The sequence below is a fragment of the Megachile rotundata genome, unplaced genomic scaffold, assembly GCF_050947335.1.
Source record: "Megachile rotundata isolate GNS110a unplaced genomic scaffold, iyMegRotu1 scaffold0057, whole genome shotgun sequence".
Lineage (NCBI taxonomy): Eukaryota > Metazoa > Arthropoda > Insecta > Hymenoptera > Megachilidae > Megachile > Megachile rotundata.
In genome coordinates this window covers 1,227,699-1,233,616 of record NW_027473354.1, presented here as the reverse complement: position 1 = coordinate 1,233,616, position 5,918 = coordinate 1,227,699, and positions in this window count along the sequence as shown.

Below are 5,918 nucleotides of genomic sequence, written 5' to 3'. Positions count from 1 at the left end.
GCGAAATAGAATCAAATGCCTTTCTAATATCTAAAAATGCCATGTGAAGTTGTTTTTTATTACGCCACGAACAGTCTACTAGGGTGGACAAAGTATAAGTAATCTCTGCTATACCGTCGGCTCTTATAAAACCTCGTTGTCTATTTTCCGGTTTCAGTGGTAAGTATAACCTATTTGCAAGAATTTTATGGTAGTGTCAAATAATTATTGAAGAAATCGATATTGGACGATAATTTGCTGGATTTTTAATTTCTTTTCCTTTCGGGATTAATATAGTTCTAGCTCTAGCCCAGTCTGGTGGTATTCTTCCAGAAAATAAGATTATATTCATTATAATAGCTTTGATCTTATTAGGCACATTATTTAACCAAATTTTGGCTTGGAGTCCATCAGCCCCTTTTGCCGTATCAAGTCTTGGTTTCGATTTCATTATCTCTTCAATCGTAATTTCTTTCCAAATATTTTCATGTGTTGTACTAGCTGGTTGAATATTATTTGTCTGGGTGCTTTCTTTGTACTTTTCAAAAATGGGCTTCCAATATTTAACTAAGTCATCAAAAGGTAGTTGTTCTGTATTGTCTATCTGACCATCCAAAATTAAGTTTGCGGTTTTAGTTATATTTTTCTTCCACATGGTTTGTATTCTGGCGTATTCTATTTTTCGTTCGTTTCTCTTGGATTCCTTATTTGTTGCATTTCTGTCTCGTTTAGGTCTATAATTTCTGTTACTATTTTGGTTTTCAGGAGTCTCAAAATTCATATTAAACCATTGCATCAGGTGGGCTGATGGATCTCTGTGCTGACGTACATCCTCGACCATGACTGGAGGACCATTCTGTTATAGAGCATAGGAAATAAAAATAATCTGTAATAACTAGGAAATACGTACCTTATACTATCTGGATAGTCTTACCGAATGTGAAAAGCTTCAACCAATATACCGGGTGTCCTGCAAATAAGTACAAAGTGTATAGCAATATAAAATACGACGCAAACTGAAACAATACTTACCTTGCGAAGTCCTAATGGTCTCCTTGGACGTCTGAGCTGCTTTCCAATATACTGGGTGTTCTGTAAATAACAAGAGGAACTGTTAATCTATAAATAGCGATAAAATAGGAATAATACTTACCTAATTTTGCTGAGACGCAATATTAGAAGGCGGATTCAGCTCAACCAATATAACGGGTGTCCTAAAAGTAAAAGCAAGGAACGTATCAAACATACTTGCATATTAAGTGTATCTATTGTAGTAATAAGTAGTTTTAAGGCCAGTTTTTAATTGTTACTTTGTTTTAGAATATAAGGAAACGCTTTGAGTTGCTGATTGATAAAAATCTACCGTCCATGATCCTGATACTCGTATGATACGCTGAGCGACCTGGAAAGAAAATATTACAGAGAAGCAAAGAGTAAACGATACCTACCATCATGTCGTTTACTGGAGAACTTACAACTCCTGCTAAAGGGAAAAAGCGGAGAGCACTGTCTTCGCCAGCCACAACAACATCAAGCAGCTTTGAAGACTCGCCGAATATATCTGGAAGGAAACACTTTGAGTTACCGTTATAAATCACGTACTTAGATACTATAGATCTAGAAATTAAAAGTCATTTGTGTAATGTTAAAGTCTCAGCACCCGGGAAAGAACCTAAAATTAGAATTTAGGCAGTTGATGATGCTATCAATTATTTATATCAGGCATATAATAGACTAGCGAGAGCGTATGTAATAGCTGCATCTAGATGTAATGATCTCCAACGAATGCATGAGCAACTGGTTGATAATTTGAATAAAAATAAGAATAATGTTTCGATGGAGATGATCGACGAAAATTTTAATGCTAAGATGAAAGACTTAAAACATAGAATAACCCAAGATTTACAGAATATTATTAAATCAGAAATAGCGAATACAGTAAAACAGCAAATAAATAACAGAAAAAACTGACATTTTACAAGAAAAATTTAGAAATAATTTAACGAATACAGTATGTAATGAAGTTAAAGACGTAGTAAATAAAGTTCAGGAAGTTGTCCATGCATCAGTTCAGGGTCCAAGTCAATCGTACGCATCAATTGCAAGCAAAGGTATCACCGTTAAAACGAGATCTGGGGAATCACAAATAATGCCTAGCGATGCAATAGAATTTTTCGTAGTTTCTATAGAAAATAATCCAAAAAAATATAACTCTTCGTCTGATATTAAAAAAGTTCTCAAAGAGGCAATTGATCCGTACGATTTTAATCTGCGTGTTAACCATCTAATTACATTGAATAACTTAAGTGTTAGGATATTAGCAAAAACGGTAAACCTTGAAAAACTCAAAGAATCGAATGAATTGAAAAACGTAGGATTAATGATAAAAGATAAAACAAAGCTAAAACCAAGAATGATTGTCCGAGATTTTCCAGCAGACATACCATTTGCACAAGTAGAAAGAACGATTAAGAATGCGTTACGTTTAAGCTCTGAAAGCTCAGAAATAAGAGTTCTAACGGAATTTATTGCGAAAAATAATGTTAGCGCATGCCCTATACACATTAAGAAAATGAATGACTTATCTAGGAGCATCGAGTACTGAACGTTGCCACCGAGTGTCATGGTTCCGCATGTCCAGTTGGAAGGCTTGACAACCTGCCGGAGCCTCAACAGGTTCCACTGGGCATTAATTCCAATCAATCCGGCCGCAATATACCATCTTGCGATAGTGAATTAAGTTGTCTAACTGCTCCTCGAAGAGCAATTTCCACTAGTAATATTAATGGAACTGAAAACACTAACAATGGAGGTATCCCTATGCCACCATCCAGTGGACCTTTTCTATCTCATACTTTTTCATCATCATCATCTATGGTTTCAATCAATGGCTCTCATTCATCTAGACAAGGAACTACCAAATTTAAGTGTGACTATTGTGACAAAGAATTTAACTCCTTCCGCGGACTTGGTGTGCATAAAACTGCTGGACATAGAGATTTAACAAACAACGATATAAATTTATAAAGAAAGAAATTTAGATGGCAAATCGAAGATATGAAAAGAATAGCGTTTAGTGAATGTCATGCACCACCTGGAACCAAAACTAGAATTAACGAATACTTATATGAAAAAGTGAAGCTATCTCCTCCAAGATCCGTGGAAGCTATAAAGGCACTACGTAAATCTAATAAGTATAGACAAATCCGACACGCTATCTCTAGTAATTTGGAACGATCAAGTATTTCCGACCAAAGTAATATGAGCTTGGATATACCACCGCAGAACAATAGCTCGAATACTTATCAGACGTCTTACGCAGAAGAAATGTCCTCCAATTTACAACACATCGATCACTATAGTACGCCACCTCCTTGTTCTCCACCTGCACAGGAAGAAACAACACAGATTAATAGGATTGTTACACTTACAAATATCGGAAATACTTACCTTAACTATACTCACCTAGTTGAAGACAATGAACAATGGTACAATGCGGCGCTCCGCTATTTAAGATCTAATGAATGTGAAGATCCAGCGAAATATATCCTTGGCTTTGCGCTCGAGGATGTACGTCAGCACAGAGATCCATCAGCCCACCTGATGCAATGGTTTAATATGAATTTTGAGACTCCTGAAAACCAAAATAGTAACAGAAATTATAGACCTAAACGAGACAGAAATGCAACAAATAAGGAATCCAAGAGAAACGAACGAAAAATAGAATACGCCAGAATACAAACCATGTGGAAGAAAAATATAACTAAAACCGCAAACTTAATTTTGGATGGTCAGATAGACAATACAGAACAACTACCTTTTGATGACTTAGTTAAATATTGGAAGCCCATTTTTGAAAAGTACAAAGAAAGCACCCAGACAAATAATATTCAACCAGCTAGTACAACACATGAAAATATTTGGAAAGAAATTACGATTGAAGAGATAATGAAATCGAAACCAAGACTTGATACGGCAAAAGGGGCTGATGGACTCCAAGCCAAAATTTGGTTAAATAATGTGCCTAATAAGATCAAAGCTATTATAATGAATATAATCTTATTTTCTGGAAGAATACCACCAGACTGGGCTAGAGCTAGAACTATATTAATCCCGAAAGGAAAAGAAATTAAAAATCCAGCAAATTATCGTCCAATATCGATTTCTTCAATAATTATTTGACACTACCATAAAATTCTTGCAAATAGGTTATACTTACCACTGAAACCGGAAAATAGACAACGAGGTTTTATAAGAGCCGACGGTATAGCAGAGATTACTTATACTTTGTCCACCCTAGTAGACTGTTCGTGGCGTAATAAAAAACAACTTCACATGGCATTTTTAGATATTAGAAAGGCATTTGATTCTATTTCGCATAAATCGATTTTCTACACGCTAAAACAAAAAGGTCTACCTGATAAACTCCTAAAATATATTGAATATTTATACGAAAATGCCGAACTATATATAAAAAAAGATAACCTAAAATCTGAAATTATACACCCGCGTCAAGGAGTCCGTCAAGGAGACCCTCTATCATCTCTCATATTTAACACCGTAATGGATGAAGTGTTAAAAGCGGTACCTGAACACATTGGCGTAGAAATCCTAGAGACAATCATAAACGCATTAGCCTTCGCTGATGACCTTGTTCTCATCGCGAGCACCAAAGAAGGTCTACAAGCTGCGATCAATTCAGTGGTGGACGAAATGTCTAAACACGGCCTTGAAGTTGCTCCTGAAAAATGTAATTGTCTATCTTTAGTGCCTTCTGGGAGAGATAAAAAGATTAAAGTAATTGAAAAAAGATCTTCAATATAAACGACATGCAATTGAATCAAATTAAAATTTTTGACACTTGGGAACATCTCGGAGTTACATACTCACCCAGAGGGTTGTCCAAACAGATTATTTCTTTAGAAGAATATTTAGAAAAAATTACTAGGGCACCCTTGAAACCTCAACAAAGGATGATCATTTTGCGTACTTACCTGTTACCGCGTTTCCTGCATCAACTGATTCTCGGCAAGGTTAACTATGTTACCCTGAAAAGAACGGAGAGATTAATTAGAAAATTTATAAGAAAGTGGATGCATCTTCCGCATGATGTTCCCGTTGCCTATTTTCATGCGAGTGTTAAGGATGGAGGTTTAGGCATAATGTCGTTAGTTACAAAAATACCAAATTTAGTGATAAGAAGGATAGATGCGCTAAAGAACTCGCCGTGGCCATTCATGCAAAAGCTTAGTAATACTGAAGCATTAAGAAAATCTTATAACTGGGCTAAACTACATGCCAATGACGATACAAAATGGAATACTAACTTGTATAAACAAACAGACGGCTATGAATTGAAAGAATCTGCTAATGCATTGTCGTCTTACAGCTGGGTGATTGATGACAGGATTAACATTCCACCAGGAGATTGGATTAAATATCATGCCGTTAGGATCAATGCCCTCCCATCTTTGATGAGAACAACGAGAGGAATTCGAAGGAATACACAAAATACCCAATGTAGAGCAGGATGTTATGTTCAAGAAACTACAGCTCATATAATACAGGAATGTCATAGAACCCATGGCGGCAGAATCATGAGGCATGATAATATCGTCAACAAATTAGCAGATAATTATAAAAGTAGGGGGTTTAATGTACTTAAAGAGCCAAGGATACCGACAAGGAATGGAGTGAGGAAACCGGATTTTATAATTATTAACCCATTGACTGCCAGACATATTTAGAGCGTCTTGCCCTGGGTGCCAAGGTTTTATTTTGAAGAATACATGAAATTTTACAAAATATAATTATATTAAGTTACTGATATAATATTGTAATAGCATTTACAGTAATAAATAGCATTTTTCATTCACCTTTTTAAAATATTTTTAACTGAAATGGCCATTTGTAATTAATCTAAAATTGCAGCACGCACT